We start from the raw sequence: 17,497 nt of genomic DNA on the forward strand, positions 1-17,497 counted from the left end.
TGTGCACCACCGCTGCCCAGCAGGTTTTGGTATTACAAAGGTTCCATAAGTTCCACTGAGTGTAGCAGTGGCGCATCCTAGGATAATTCTGCCTCCAATGACTTGCTTTTCACATGATTGATCAAACTGTGAGTTTTAGGCCTGTGCTTAATGGAGAGAGGCGACAGTGCTGATGAGAGCACAAACTGGAAATAGGATGAGGCTTTAAGCTCCTGTATCCTGCCCCGTGACACATTTCCTCCAGCTAGGCCACACCTCCTCAATCTTCCCAAACAACACCACAAACTAGGGTCCAAGAATTCAAATACCAGGTCCTATGGGTCCATTGGGCAATGAAATCGCCACACAAGCATTCTGGCATTGCAGACTAGCAGGCAATGAGTGAGTTACTCGACTCATGGCCTTGCAGAAACCCTCATGTCCCTGGGAAGGTTTGAGTCTGAGAAGGACAAGTGGCTGTAGGTGCTTGAGCTACGAGGAAGCAGAAGGATGGGGCAGGAGAAATACACCAGTCCCACCAGCCGGCGGCCCACCAGCCGGCGGCCCACCAGCCGGCGGCCCACCAGCCGGCGGCCCAACCCGTGTCTCATCGGCCAGAAGCCCAACTCCTCGTGTCTTGGAGAAAACATTTCTTAAAAGACTAACATGTCTACACGCAGAAGCAGGGAGAATCTAACCCAAGGCTAGGACAGGCACAATGTGACAAGACTTTTACCCCATGTTGATTACTCATCAGGCATCTGGGAGCTGAAATGAGTTACTGTTTTCAGCAGAAGCACCCGCGAGAGTTTGCCAACTGGCCTGAGCAACTGCTTTCGTTGTCTCCAGCAAGCTGGTATGGGGGACAATGACCTTCAAGGCAGTGATTTTTAAGTTAATAGAGACCAAGCCAAGCTAGGAGACTTCTTTAGGTTTATCTTTGGTGGCAATTCTCCCTTGTCGTTTGTGTTGCCATCTTGAACCCCATCGATTTTCACTTGACCCTAGTTGCAGGCACTTGGTAAATATTCCAGCCTCGTGGTCTAAGCAGGCGTCTTATGATAAAGCTGTTCAAAGGGCCCAGAGTGTATCTGCTTTTCGTCCCTTTGTGTTGATTCCTACCTGTCTCTTCGCTAAGATTCCAGTTTTAGGCTTCGTGTGGCAGCACACGCCTTAATTCCCAGCACTTGGGATGCAGAGGCAGGTGGAGCTCTGTGAGTTCAAAACCAGCTTGGTCTATGTCAGTCGTTTTCAACTTGTAGGTCATGACTTCCACAGGGGTCACATATCAGATATGCTGCATATCAGATACTTACATTATAATTCCTAACTGTAGCAAATTTATGGTTATCGACTAGCAATAAAATCATTTTATGGTTGGGCTCAGCACAACGTGAGGAACTGTATTCAAGAGCTGCAGCGTCAGGAAGGCTGTGAACCACTGCTCAGCATAGTGAGTTTCCTGTCGGTCAGGATGGCATGGTGAGACCCTGCCTCAAATACAATAATAATCCCAATGTTATGGATAAGCACAAGTCAGCAGACTGGCTTGCTAATTTGCCCAGGGTCACATGGGGAGGAAGGAGGAAGGCTGAGGGTGAACTGGGAAGCAACTAGGCTCTACCTTTCGCCCCCTGTGCCCCTCAGTGTAAGGACCACATAGGAAGACATGAAGGTCAGAAAGGGTCATGATCCCTATCTTCTGGGGCTACCCAAATGTTAAATTATATTCGGGGGTAACCATGGATGATGGAGGATGAGTGATGAGAAGTGAGAAGGAATGATGAGGTGGAAGCTGGGGTACCCAGTGGGGACCAGGTCTAAGGGTAGCTGAAGACCAAGGATAACTGGGCAGCCAGCATCGATCACCCAACAGGATGTCAAAGGCAGATGTTACCATTTGATGCTGGACCGTCCCTTCCAGACATGTTTTGAGTACTTGGTCCCCAGCAGGCAGAGCTGTTTTAGGGTCTGAAGGCCACACCTTTGGAGACACAACTTTGGAGGCCACACCCACTTCTGGAGAGGGCCTAGCTCTCTCTACTTCCTGGTCTGTCTGTCACACACAGAGCCATGCCACAAGCTCCCACCAGGCCACTCCACATCTTCCCTGTCATGATGGACTGCACCCTCTGAGATCACGAGCCATTAAGTTACTTCTGTCACATCAGTGATTAAAAAAAAAATAGTAAGAGCTAAATATAATAAATGAGACAAGTGGAGGTCATGGGAAATCCCAAAGCTGAAGGGTTTGACAAAGGTATGAACCGGTACAGGGCCCAGAGAGCCCTGGGTAACGAGCAAGGAGACATCCCAAGTGGAAAGGTGGGGGGGGGGGGTTCAACACGGACTCCTGCTGCAGGGACAATGCAGCCACCTGAGACTATGGGGTGAGGCCGGCCATGATGGGGAGGCCTGGGTTTGGGAAGGGGTGGTCAGGTGAAATGACTTCAGAGGTCTAAGCCCCCTAGAAAGCTGAACCAGGGTGGACTCATGGAAGCATGGTGAGAGGAAATGTTTGAGGGGGCCTCTGAGTTCCTGCCGGCCTGGGAAGTTGGGATCCAACACTCTGCCTAAAAGTCCCAGAGGAAAACCTCCTTCTGCAGTCTGCGCCTGGCCTGCACTGGCCTCGCGAGCTGGCCTGCTCTACAGCATGTGCACAGACTGGCCTTAGGGTCACTGGGGTCACACACCTAACGCCACATCACGCCACAGCTTGCCAATCTGAGGCACGGAACGCCAATATAACTAGAGGGTGAGAACAAAGAAATCGCCACCAAAGTTCGGGAATTTCATATCCCTGCTGTTTTCCAAATAAAGAAGTTCTTCCTCTGCCACCGCGGAGCAATCTGACCAGGGAAGCTTTCTGTGTTCCTAACCAGGCGCATAGATTTACAACCCGTTGTCACAGGGACCTCTCACGGAGCTTCAGCGAGTGCTTAATCAGATGGTTGGCCTGTTGACACCAGTGGGTCTTAAAGTGGGGTTATTTACGGATGTGGTTTCTTGGGTAGGGTCACTGTGGGGCCTAATCTGCATACGGTTCTCAGTAAAGCTGGGCAGTTATTTGCATAAGAACTAGTCGGGTCCTTTAGAGGATTATAAAGATAACAGGGCAGACTCACCACAGGGAGGGCTCAGTCACCCAAAGCTCTGGTGAATCTGTCTAAAGCACTCTGGATACTGGGGAACCCCATCTTTACCACACCTCAAGTCAAAAGTGAGCCAGTTGCTGCTGGCTCCATGTCTGAGGGCCTCTCAGTTATTAGTCTAGCATGGATACCCAAGAGCCCCTCAACTCCTCCCTTTGAGCTCTGCCCCAGGGAGAAGGGATGTGGTGTTTGTAAGTCAGAGGACAACTGAGATCTACTCGCGCTAGCTTTGGATAAAACCATATCCTGAGCATTTCGTGGGGCAGGCAGTATGAGAGAGCGAGCTCCCTGTGCCCACAAAAACTCGTAGTCCAAAGAGAAAGAGAAATGCCATCAAAACCAGAGCAGCAGGTGCTGGAGAGATGGCTCAGTGGTTCAGAGCACTAGCTGCTCTTGCAGAGGACCCAGCACCCACGTGGGGACTCACCACCATGTGTAACCCCTTTCCAAGGGATCACAACCCTCTGCTGGCTGCCATGAGCAAGGCATAAACATAGTACACGTACACTTGCTTACACACTGGCTAAACACTCATCCATATAAATTAAGAATACAATTCTTCTTTTCAAACAGAGCAGCAGATTCTTTTGTATTCTTGACTTATGAAAAGACCACTTTATCTCCAGTAATTTTCTTTACTCTGGTCTCTATCACTTAATAGCGGACTCTCGTCTCTCTTTAAACGTTTAGATAGTATATCTATAAATGGAGAACATCCCTTAGCCCGGTGGTTCTAAACCTGTGGGTGGCGATCGTCTTGGTGTCAAACGATCCTTTCGGAGGGGTCGCATATCCCATATCCTGCATATCAGACGTTTACATTACAATTCATAATATCAAAGTTACAGCCATGAAATGGCAAGGAAAGTAATGTTATGGTTTGGGGTCACCACAACATGAAGAACTGTATTAAATGGTCACAGTGTTAGGAAGGTTGAGAACCACTGCCTTAATTGTTCTGAAGAGACAGGTTTGCTGGTTAGACATTCACCTTTTTTATGTATCTGAGAATGTCTTTATTTCCCTCCCCCGTTCCATTGCAGAAAGGTATTTCTGCTGGCTATGGAATTTGTGGTAAGCCATTCATTTCTGTCAGATTTTTTTTTTTTGCATTTTTATGTGTGTATGTAGGTATGTGCACATGCAGTACTGAGGAAGGCCAGAAGGGGGCATCAGATGCCGCCCTGGAACTAGAGTTACAGGCATTTGGAAACCATATGATGTGAGTGCTGGGAACTGGACTTGGGTTCTCTGTAAAAGACGTGAATGCTGTTAACTGCTGAACCATCTCTCCAGCCTGGTTGTTCTTTTCTTCCAGTACTTGAAAAGGCTTACAAGCTCTGCCTGGTGTGGTTTCAGATGGAAAGCAAAAAAAAAAAAAAAAAAAAAAACAAAAACAAAAACAAAAACAAAAACTTTTTGTTTTATTTTGGTTTGTAGTCTATGACTTTAAAAAGCTCAGTGCTGCTGTATTTTGGTATGGATCGCACATCATCTGGGTTTAATTCTTCTGCATTTCTCTAAGCCGCTTCATATTTCTTTCTCGACTCCATGAATACCTTCCAAGGAAAAGTAGGATCATCCATCTACACTGCCTCACTGCCAACAAGGGTGGGTGTGAACTCGGCTCCCCCAACCCCCCCCCCCTCCCAATGACATCCAGGAGTGGGGCGGGGGATGCTCATACCGCTTCCTGCTGCAGGGTTGGGACGGGTGCTCAACTCCTTCCTTGACCTCTAACACCAGAGAAATGGAAGGGCAATGAGTCGACTCCCGCATCCTTCTGCCTCTCTGACACCAGCTAAATATACGACTCCTCACTGTGACTTGAGCCCGAAATGCCCCCCACAGGCTTGTGTGTCCGGACACCTGGTCCCAGCTAATGATACAGTCAGGTAGGCGGTGAAACCTTTAGGAGGTGTGTGTGTGTGGGGGGGGTCACAGGGCTGGGAGGTCACAGGGGCTGGACTTTGAGGGATCTCCTCTTCTCTCCTGGTCTTCATATCTGTGAATGAACTGGGCTGCAAGCTAGCGCCGCTGCCACAGACCTAGCAGCAGCCGCTGGCACGCCTCCCCGACAGTGGTGGGCTGGCTATACCTTCCAGAACTGTGAACAGAACCTACCCTCTCCTTCCTTAAGCTGCTTCCGCAGTATCTGGTCACAGCAACAAGAAAACTACCATACCTCTGTATTCCATGAACATCCCCTGGCAGGGTCGTCAGAGCATTCCCGGCTTCTACAGAGCGGAGGGTGGAACAGTTGACCTCTGGGCCAATCACTTCACTCACCACGCCAGAGGGGAGAGAGGACGCCTCGGCTGCGCTTGTGCCCTCCTCATCTCCGTGGAGACGCAAGGGATGCGGTTGTTCTTCAGCTGAGCAGGCTTCTCAGCCATCCTAACACTGTGGTCCTTCAATACAGTTCCGCGTGTTGTGGTGACCCCGACTATGAAATTATTTTCGTTGCTACTTCATAACTGTAATTTTGTTACTGTCATGAATCGTAGTGCATTGTGGGATATTTGATCTCACTGTCAACCTGAGATTGTGTTAACTGAAGAAAAACCTGAGATCAGGGGGTAGTGCCAGCAGCTAGCTGACAGGAAGTAGCCATGGAGGGCAAAGAAGGAGTCAGGAAAACAGAGAAGCACACAGAAAATAGAAGGGAGGGACGGGGAATTTGGGAGTTCTTTTGGATTGGAACAGCGGCAAAGGCTGTTCTCTCTCTCTCTGAGATGCTGGCTAAGGAGGAAGGTCAACTAGCAGCTCCTCAACCTCTCCGACCTCAGGTTTTTATTTAATTAGCCCAATTTCAGGGTTCACAGTGTGAGCTAACAGCCTGCAACTGTCATATAAATATCTGCGCTTTCCGACCACGTTAGACGACCCCTGACCCCTACAAAAGGGTCGTTCATCCCCCATAGAGGTCAGGACCCACAGGTTGAGAACCACTGATTGGAGGCTGTCAAGAGGGGCCGGGAAGAGTTTCTGTGGTGCTCGGGCACACTTGTCGGAGGTTCTGCTGGAGTCCTGTGGAGAATAAGAAATGCCCAGGAGTCACCACCATGGTCACCTAGATGTGAGGACTCTAGGAAAGACATTGAGCTCAGTCCTCACTTCAGAGCCGGCTAATGTTTCTCTCTCGTGCCACCTTGACTTGTCTAAGAATCGTAACCCAAAGTCTGACTCCACTTGGCATGTCTGGGGAAGGCCAGAGGTGCTTCAGGAGACCTTTTGGGGTTACAGGAACATCGCTGAGTTTCCTTATGATTGAATGGGATGGAGAAGGAACTGAGAGAAAGATCCAATGAGCTGGCCCAAAAGACGTGGAGGGAAGAGATTCTGTTTTTTGTTTTCTTTTTTAAATTGCTCTCAGCAGAGGGTCTTTTCCACAAATGCTGATCTGGGAACTTGTTTGAGGACCCTATTTCAAACCATAATGTATGAACTTTGCAGGACATGACTCGCTTTGAAAAGCCCAGGAATATGCGGAATTATATGCCTATAGCCTAGCCCCTCCTCGGGGTCAGAGAGCCAAAATCACTCTTTTCTTTTTTAATCCCCGTGATGTTTTTAATAAAGTTGCTTCCGATTAATAGACTTTGGTGGTCTGCTCCCCGTTATTTGTGCAACCCCAGGACCCAACAGCTTTGCTCATGCTGGGCAGACACGTTAGTTATTATTGTTCATTCCTCAGAGAGCTACTTAAGGTACTTCAAAGAAAACCACCTTCGGTGTCAAAGGTAAGGCGAGCCCTCTGGACCCTTGCTTGCCTCTACCATTTCTTCACTATGGGCTTTCAAGTCATCGTCCTCAAAGGCTCTTCACAGAACATAACACACACGGGGCACCACGGCAACACTCAAGCATGCCAGAGCAGCGAGCATGGGTAATTCTAATGGGCTTTCTGGGAAATATGGGCGGGCAGGGGTGGGGGGAGACCAAATCAATAAGGCGAGCTTTGATGTACTTCAAGAAACAAATGACTTTTGTCCCCAGTTTCTGACATCTCTTTCAACATGAAATGTCTAAGCATCTATTTCCGAGGCTGAACAGGGAGTCTCCGAGCAGTCATGGCGCTTCTGGGGTGTCACGTGGCAGCTACGGCTTCTGGGGTGTCACGTGGTCAGCTGCAGCTTGTCTCCATTTTTGCCTTTTAAACAAGTTCAAAGCCAAGCATTTTAATGTGGGGGCGAATCTGCAGGGCCACTTTTACAAATGGTGTCATGAGCCGTACTCAAAGATGGGACTCCCACTTTGAGGGTGACAAAGGGTTGCTTGACCCCTCAGTTGGAGTTATCTGTTGGGCACTCCCTCTTCTGGGCACCCACTTTGAGGTAAAAAAAAAAAAACAAAAACCAACAACTCATGATCCATTGACTGATCAGCTTCGGTGCTGTTTCTGGTCTCTGTCAGAAGCTTGCATAGCTTCAGTGGGTTGTGAATTTCATGAGGCGTGGGTGCGTGTGTGTGTGTGTGTGTGTGTGTGTGTGTGTGTGTGTGTGTGCTGTGAATTTTTGCATGTGGTAGTGGGGAGGTCAACGTAGAGATTTTTTTTTTCTTGATGAAATAGAAGAGATAGCATATGGTGAGGTAACCTGAGAAGGCCAGGTGCGCCTGCATCAGAAGCTAATGTGCCGTTGCCATGGAGACCAGCGCGCCTTCCACAGTACAGGGCCTCTACCTCCCTGCTCTGAGGAGCTTGCCTGGCTAATAAGAGCCTGTGCTTTGACGAGCAAGAGAATTAAGCCTTGAGGGCAAGCCTTCAGCAATTTCTGATCTCTTTTTCCTTGCATTTTCCGGGAGAGTTTGTGCCCTCTGGACTTGCAGCTCCGCTGGCAATGCCTTAGCCGAGTAATCATATTTACATCTACGGAGACAGGACTTTGTGTTACACACAGCGGCACAGAGGTGTTTTAGCTGTTTATGAGGAAACCAAAAGCTTTCAAAAAAAAAAAAGTGAGACTTGTCTCCAAGTCGTAACTCTCTGTCCAGGCTAGGATCTGAATCCAGAACCATCAGCTGTCAGCTATTAATTTTTTCGCTCAAGTCAGATGAGTTGTTATCTAAACCAAACCATTGTGATTTTGTCTAAACCCATGCCTTCGTCATAGAAGGGAACACAGTAAGAGCCTAAATCCAAAGGAAAGTGGATGTGAAGCAGCTGCTCTTAGACAGCCACGCTGCCGTAGCCTGTTAACAGGACGGGTGTGATCCTGAGAGTGCACGGCTGAGATTTACCGAGCATCTTCGTGTCATTCACTCTTTCAACAAATATGTATTGAGACCGACTTAAGCCGAGCATTGTCCTCAGTGTGTGGGTACAGCTGTGGCTAAACAGCTGGACAAAGGCGACTGCCCGTGGGGACTCCTCTCTGGGCTGGCGCTGTGTCCCCGGGAGCTGGTAAGCAGGAAACGGTTTGTACTCCAGAGTTGCAGACAATTTAGGCGTCGAGACGAAGCATAAATTACCCAACTGTAGAGCACAGTGTTTAACTGCTGGTTTGGGGAGGCAGACGGTCCAAGTGCTGTGGCTGATGACTTACAGGGTGGCTGTGGGTGACCTGGCTGCCTCTCACCGTGGCCCGTTCCAGTTCTGTTGACCTCCCAGGGCTTCTCTGGTGACACATGGGAGGGCCACCTTCGTTCTAAGACCGGGTTCCCAATCTAGCACATTCAGTGATTTCCCTCCCTCATTTCATTCCCTTACACTTTGCTTTACTCATTCCAACTCATCTTTTCCCTGACCCTACAGAGCCATTTGCAAGAAAAACACCATCCTCGGAGGCTGGGGCAGAGGGCAGCTCAATCATTGCCGTGCAAGCACAAGGACTTACACCAACAGAGGAAGCAGAGACAGGAGGGTCCCTGGGGCTTACTGACCCCAGTCTAGCCCAATCGCTCCAGGCTAACGACAGGCCATGTCTCAAAAAATAAGGTGGACAGCATGCCCAAGGTTCTCCTCTGATCTCCACATGCATGCATACGTGCATGCATGCACACACACATATATGCACATACACATGCACACACTCACACACATGCATGCATACCCATATGCACAGACACGTTGGTGCACACACACATGTACATACATAAATACATGCACATATGTGTGCACACACAGATCTTGACAGAAAAAAAACCGAAGGGGTGAGAGAGATGACTGAGCAGACTCACATCATCTGCAATTCCAGTTCCAGATCATACAATCCCTTCTTCTAGCCTCCTTGCGCATTAGGCACACACGTGGTGCACATACATACATGCAGGCAAAACACTTATATACCCCATGTACATAAAATAAAAATAAATATCCCTTTTCTAAAAGTCAAGAAAAATCACAATAGCTTTGAAATCAAAGCTACAAAAATCACACTCCCCAAATCTCTGGCCATGAAGTAGGACTAGGCAGCTGTCCCTCTGTTTGGTTCATCTGTGAGCAGACAGGCGTGATATCTAAGTCATACAACAGAGTCCAATGTTAGTAATGAATAAAACTTAGAACGACATGAACCTAATCCATATTAATGATGCACACAGTCATGATGGTGCCCTGTGGTAATCAGATAGGACGGGTAACAGACTCAACAGAAGCTGAAGTCCTTCCGTCAAAGGCCCCAGGGCACAACCTGGGTAAAGGGAGGAATGAGAAAGAAGGGATCAAGGTCTAGGGACACAGACGTGATCATCTTTACAGGTGGTGTTTGCTCTTTCTGAAGCCAAGCATCTCCAAGGGCCACCATATACCCTGCTGTCCAAGGGCTTCCTGTCCCTGGAGACAGTGGAACTGAAAACCAAGGAACCTGAGCAGGGGAGCAGTGTGGGGACAGCTGCTGAGGAACTACTTTCCAGGAAGCTGGGTCTGATGTTCTGAAGGCGTTCACACGCAGAGCAAGTGCCCCCCCTTCCCACTCATCTAAGAGGGGAAAGATCTTAGATTAGGGGAAGAGGGGGGGTCCACCTTAGACAGAACTCTTATCAAGGAAGTCATCAAATCATCCGAGGAGAGGAGGATGTCAGTCAAAATGTCAGACAGTTATGTGCACCAGCTGCTCTTCCAAAGGACCTGGATTCAGTTCCCAGCAACCACATGGTGGCTCACATCCATCTCTAACTCCAGTTCCAGGGGATCAAACTCCCTCTTCTGACCTTTGTGGGTACTGCATACACATGTGTGAAGGCCCAAAAATGTGAGCCTATTCCACCTTGTCTGAAGGTCAGAGAGTTTGACCAGTTCCTGGTGCTGTGCTGATGCTACGTACTACATTTACGTGAGTTTCTTATCGCACAAATGTGACTGGGAGCGGGGCTGTGGATATAAAACCAGGCTAGGCTTCATTCCCAAAGGGATCCTGCAGCTTCTGCTTTCTGTCTCTGTCTCCCAGAGAGATGTAGCAACAACCCATGTTCTTTGGCGACACTGCCCCAAGTTGATATGATGAGGGACTCATTTGCTCCTGTGACCTCACATGCCCTCGTAGAAACACAACAATGTTCACCCAGCTGTAGCACGAATTCTAGTTGGTCTTAATGACAAAAACCCAGAGTCAGTATAAGGGTTGATGCTGAAAATCAGAGAAGCAGAAAGACCAGCTACTAGAGAGTTCTTCTACCTCTACCTATCCTGTCCTCAGACTGCACCTCCAGACTCCGTCTGTCTCCACCACACCTCAGACTGCACTAAGCTCCTGTCTCCTCCCACCCCACACTCCTCTCCCTGTCCAGCCACATCTCTCCTGTCTCCACCTCCCTGTGCTGGGATTAAAGTCTCCTGAGTCCTGGAATTAAAGGTGTGTGTGTGACCACTCCCAGGCCTCCGGTGACTTAGCGCTGCACTCTGATCTTCAGACAAGCCTCATTTGTTAAAACATAAACAAAACGTCACTGCACCCAGCTCTAGAACTTTCTGATGTTCCAGCCTTTAGACTTCCAAAGAAGAAAACGTGACTTTGAGAAACAAAGTCATGGGAGCTGGGGTGGCAGCTCAGGCAGTGCAGAGGTTTGCCATCAAGCCTGATTGCTCTTGCCACTGTGAAGATTGGTCACTCAGACTGGTTTAATAAAGAAGCTGACTGGCCAGTAGCTGAACAGGATAACGTTAGACAGGGGATTCAAACTGAGAATGTTGGGAGGAAGAAGGACGGAGTTGGGGAGAAAGAAGGGCGGAGCTGGGGAGAAAGAAGGGCGGAGCTGGGGAGAAAGAAGGGCGGAGCTGGGGAGTCCCCTGCAGATGCAGAGAGAAGCAAGACAGGCATGCCGTACTGAGAAAAGGTATCAAGCCATGTGGCAAAACATAGATATGAAATATGGGTTGATTTAAGTGTAAGAGTTAGCCAGTCACAAGCCTGAGCTATTGGCTGAGTATTTACAATTAACATTAAGTTTTTGAGTGATTATTCGGGAGCAGCAGCCAGCACAGGAAAACTCTGCCTATACCTGCTAACCTGAGTTTGATCCTCAGGGTCCAACATGGCAGAACAGAAAACTGACTCCCCTAAATTGTCCTCTGATCTACATACACACACTTGAGGACACCACACTAAACATAAAAGAAATCTTTAAGTTACACAGAATAATCCCAGTTGCCAGGGCCCTAAGTAAGGAGCACTATTGCATGGAGAGATGGTCACTTCCTGCGGCTGAGTGTGCTATTATGCCTGTCTTGGTGTTCTGTTGCTGTGAAGAGACACCAGGATCATGGCAACTCTTATAAAAGAAAACATTTGATTGGAGCTGGCTTACAGTTCAGAGGTTTAGTCCATTATCGTCATGGCAGGAAGCATGGCTGCATGCAGGCAGACTTGGTGCTGGAGAAGAAGCTGATAGGCTTACATCCAAATATGCAGACAGCAGAGAGAGAGAGAGAACCACTGGGCCTGGCTTGGACTTCTGAAACCTCAAAGCCCACCCCCAGTGACACACTTCCTCCAACAAGGCCACACCTCCTCATCCTTCTTAAGAAGTGTCACTCCTATAACTAAGTGCTCAGACATTGAGCCTATGACGGGCGCTCTTATTCAATCCACCACAGCGGCCATCTATTAAGCCTCCCTCCCTGGGAGAACTGTCGGCTGATAGCACAGAGGGCACTGTCTGGCTTTGGGGACAGTGAGCTTGGCCCCATGGCTCACGGTGGCTGAGGGGGCAGGAATAGGAATGAAATCACAGCCAACACATACACACACAATCAGGAAACACATCCTGTTATTGGGGGATGATCTGTTACCCCACACCAGGTGTAGAAGATAAATATTCCAAGACTGGCCAGCGGACCTCGACGAACACAGGCCTCCAGACAGAAGCAGCAGAAACTTCAGGAACAATAATGCTGTGAACACTGAGAGGTAAGGTCATGCCAAGGTGTAGTGCCGGTGGCCTGCCGTGGGAAGTGGGAGTCAGTATGGCGAAGCCATCATGATCATACCTTAATCCCTCCTATCTCCAGCTGGAGTCCACGTGAAGGCAGAGAACACTGTTCTTGTCACCCAGAGCCCCAGCTCACTCCCTGATTACTAAAGCCCTCCGAAGTCTACTTCGGAGATCAGCTGAGTAACCTGGTACAGACATAGTGATTCTTTATCCAGGGGTCATTTCTGTGGCCCAGACTGTGCACACGTGTGTGTGTGTGTGTGTGTGTGTGTGTGTGTGTGTGTGTGTGTGTTTGTACACACAGAGAGAATTTGTGGTTGTCCATCAAGTTGAAGATGCAATGTTTATCACCCTAATAGAGCAAACGGGTTCTAGCTTGGTCTGTGTGATACTGAAAAGAAGATGAAAGCATTGTGCAGTCTGGACACAAGCCTCACCCTTCACGGCAGACGCCATGTCTGTTAGAGGCACGCATCGACTTGATGCATCAAACTAGGGCAGACCAAAAAAAAAAAAAAAAGAATTTTCCAAGTGAACTGTCGGATAACATGGGTGACCGTGGTTTTCTATGGAGACCCCTCGCTTAGCAGGTGTTTGGTGAGCAGTGTCTATGCTACTTTAAGAGAAGAAAACAGAAAAAAAAAAGACACAACATAACAACATATAGAGATAATTAGATTTACAATCTGGGAACAAAGTCAAAATAAAGATCTCAAATCCATTTTCTCCCTTTCTCTGCAGCCTGAGGGCACTGGGCAAGAGAAATTACCATTAAGTGTGAGTAACGCAAACTAGATTGTGCGAATTCCTATCTGAAATGTGTGAATTTAATATACAACTGTAAATTGGGAAGTGCCTTTTGATTTTTCCAAAGTAGGCTGGGTTCACAGGTGGAACAAGTTCTACCCCACTGACAACTCTGGAGACTGGGGAGAGAGAGGGGCAGCGTCGGAGAGCTGGAAAGAGCCCCACAAGTGGAGAAGGCTCAGAATCCAACAGCTCAGAAAAGCTACGCTGTGGCAGGGCTGCACAGCTCTGGGGACTGTGGTCCCCTCCCTCTGCGTAAGCACAGTGTCCTAGTGAGCCCACGGCCAGCCATCCCAGAGTTCCCTTTAAGTCATATCGCACTGGGAGGAAATGAATTCCTGTAGCTGTCCAGGCCCAGCCACAGGCTGGACGATGGGTTTAACTCTGAGCTTTCCACTCCGGAGAAGGTCAAACCCAAGACCTTGCTATGGTGAAATATCTTCAGGGAAGTGTCTTAGCTTACAGAGAGGAGACTTTCATGTCGGAGGACAGATTGGTGAGTAAGTACCAATGATCTTCAGACCCCCGGGGAGGGTGTAAGAAGAAGCTGCCTCAGCCCTCACAACCAGCGTAACTACTGAGAGGCCTCCATAGCACAAAACCATCGAGATCAGTAACATCTGCTGGATGAACGTCCCCTCCCTCTGTAGCCCGACTGCAGGCTTCGCACGGCTGGAGTAACCTGCTCCTCATGTGAAGCCTTCTCTGTCCTCTTCTAGACGGTCTCGCGGCCATGTGCTCACCCATCCAACACAACCAGTATTCTCTGGCTGACATGGCTCTCTACCATGCCGAGCTGTGAGGGCAGGGGCCAGGCCTCAAATCAGTTAGGGAATCAGTACAACGAACTGATCTTACACAAATCCAAATTATAGACTTACATCAAGATTCAAAGTAGAATAGACGGGAAAATAAGTCCTGGCTCAAGCCTGCAGACTCTTGTGTAACATCCCAGAAGTTACACGTTAAACTTCCTGGGGAGAGACTTTAGGGAAAGTCCTATGGAACCCGAGCCCCTCTGCTGTCACGCAATGGGCCATGTCACTCTAGCGTGCCTTTTAAGCAAAGCGCGCAGAAATCAGGCAGATTCTCGCTAAAGGACATGTGCCAGGTCTACAGTAAGGAAAAACGTGATGTCTGTAATCACCCTCCAGTTCCTCTTTATTGAGAAATTGGGGTTGCTGCTTAGTTTCTGCTGAAAGCAGAAATGGCTGCCCTGCTGTGTGCCGCCTGAGGTTCAGGAGAGACTGGGGACCAGAGAGAGCAGATTCTCTCTTCTCGCCTCCTCCTGGCCATCACTAGGAAAACAGCTCAGCAGAACACTTGGTGTGCCCGTGGCTGCTGAGACCGTGCGCCTCAGCTGTGAGCTTGGGGACTTGCAGGACAAGAACCATCTGCCTTGACGAAAGGCCAAGAGCAGTGTGGGATAGCCTAAGTGTTGGCAGGGAACACGGAGGAGCGGCCACTTAACTCTTGTCCTACAGCTTCTGTGACATAGCAAAAAATACAGAGGAGACCTTGGTTTTGACAGCTGCCAAAGCAGTCGTTCATCCCACAAGTCCAAAACGGTTCAGTGATAGTTCATTATCACATCTGCGTGTTCCAGGCGACAGAGCTGAGAGGTGGCCAGAATGTAGCGAACAGCAGCATGCTGGTTAAGAAGCCCTCCTGGGACTCTGCAATGGCCGCTGCTCCACCATGCTGGATGCTCTGGCCTCGTCCACACCAGGGCTAGCACACTGCAACCACGGACTCTTATGAGAGGCCACTGCAGCACCAGAGCCGACAGACTCCTGCCTGTCAAGCACCTCACTTAACCTCAGCAGAGATATCAGAAATGATGGTTATGTGTATCTCCATTTTCAGGTGAAATAAAAGGCACAGAGAGGGTAAGTCACTTGCCCAAAACCTCACAGCTTGAAAGTGATGGAGCTGGGGTTAGAATCCAGGTCTGGTTCCAGAGCTGAAGTTCTCACGATGCCAGTGCCTCTTGCTCTCTGATGGGTGCGATAGGCATCTCAAGGAGGAGCAGGGATAGCTCTTTGGATGGGGAGGCAGCCTGCAGAAGACCAAACGTCCACACATCCCTTAGACCTTGCCTGCCCAACCACAGAGCGCATCCCACCATCCTGCTTTGAAAACTCCCTTTCTCTCTGCAGCCTGCCACACCCTCACAGTTTGTTATTAGTAAAGGTCTCTGCCACTCTTGGACTCATGATAGCCAAAGTTACATTTTTAACTTTTTATTACTATGCCTTAGAGATCCGTGAAACAAAAATACCTCTGACCTGCAAGACCCCTGCCCAAGGACAGACCGTTCCTGAATGCTGGAGACTGTCGTTTATGGGAGATAACAAGCCACGTGTTCTCACTCCCTAAACAAGTTTGTTTGACCCGTCCGCAGTGGATGTGCTTGGTCCATGTGGGTGGGAGGTATGGGGGCAGGAAATAGGTCAGGATGTATGCTTGCCCCTGATTGGACCTGATGGGAAATACAATGAATTATGGGTTCACATTCTTAAACCCTTGCCATACTAGATTCTGGGCCATTTTCCGGGAACCTGGCCATGGACCTGGCCAGAGCCCATCCACCTAGCCAGTATTTAATTAAAGCTTGCTTCAGATTTGGCTTTCAACTCTGGTGGTGGTCGTATTCTTGATCGGTGTGATTAACAGAATTCCCTTGCGTTGCTGCTGGCTAGGCAACCTAAAGCGCCGCTTCTGTTCGCGACCAGCAAAGGCCAGCAAGCAGCTGTCTAACGATCCACGCTGCCACCTTCCCAGGGAACTCGCTCGATGTGGAGAAACACAGAACAGACATTAGCACAAGGATCACCGACTGCCGACTGGTTTCTGAACAATGAAGCAATCCTGATGACATCTCCATGTCCCATCTGGATGTCAGGAGTTTATGCTTGTGGCGAAATGAACGTTCAATCAGGAATCAGACTTCTCCCAGGTACGGGCTGGAGAGATGGCTCAGAGGTTAAGAGCACTAGCTGCCCTTCCAGAGGACTCACGTGGCAGCTCACAACCGTCTGTAACTCCAGTGCCAGGAGATCCTCTACCCTCTGCAGGCACCAGGCATGCGTATGTTACACAGACATGCAGGTAAAACACACATACACATAAAAATAAATGAAACAAGAACAAAAACCTTGCCCAGGCCACCCAAAGACAACGAGGACTGGGCTGAAGAAGTCCGGAGCAAGTGACTAGGGGGCAGACGCCTAGGATGTCACCTTGACAAGCTGCGGGAGCTTAAATGATAAATCTGTTCCTAACGGCCACTTGGGAGCAGCATGGTGGAGTACAGGCAGGGGCATGGGTTTCTGCTACTCCCCAGCCCACTTCTAGAATGGGCTAGAGGATCTAGCACCGATGTGCTGCTGGGGCGGGGTGTGCATCCAGGGGCTAGCCGGACGGGTAGCCAGTTTCCTACACCAGATCAGACAGCTTTATGAAAGGAATTCACTGGAGAGTAATGCTGTGCCTCACACATGGTAGAGGCAGATATTGGTTTGTATTAAACTTTTGCTACGCATATAAACGTATTCCCGTACAATGAAATGCGCATCTCAGTTATCTATAATTGATTCTCTTTTAAAATGAGGAAATAATGATCATTTTAAAAGGAATTTGTCAGATGAAGACTGATGTTGAGAAACATTCCCATTGCTACAGGGTTTTGCTGCCAAAACCGTTGAGTCTCTTGTTAAAACTCTTAATATGGGCAACTTGTATTTGAAGCAATTTTCCTATTTGTTAAAAAAAAAAAGTTTGAAAGGAAGAGGTTTGGTGGATTTTGCACTGTTAATACAAAGCTGCGACCTTCCAATTAACGTGAAGGCGCTGAGGCGCTCCAAGAAAAACTTGAAAGTTAAACAAAAACTTCTGTATAATTAGTGGGCACGGTTCACAGTGAAGCGCATTAGGAAGTTGATCTCACACGGAAGCGAACGATGAATCAGCTTTCCCGAGCGGGCGAGTGCAGCAAAGACCCTGGGGGAGGGAAGGGTGCAGAAGACGGCTGGGGGGGTGTGGGTGCGAGGCTGGGCAAGGGGAATAGCATGGCAGGTTCCATATAGCCCGCAAGCGTAACCACAGCCAACTGCGTGACTTCACGGTGACTAGCCAAGAGGACTCCGATGTTCCTGACACACGGAAAGGCTAGGAAAATGATGTTT

This window comes from Myodes glareolus, chromosome 2, assembly GCF_982192425.1.
Source record: "Myodes glareolus chromosome 2, mMyoGla1.1, whole genome shotgun sequence".
NCBI classification, from domain to species: Eukaryota; Metazoa; Chordata; class Mammalia; order Rodentia; family Cricetidae; genus Myodes; species Myodes glareolus.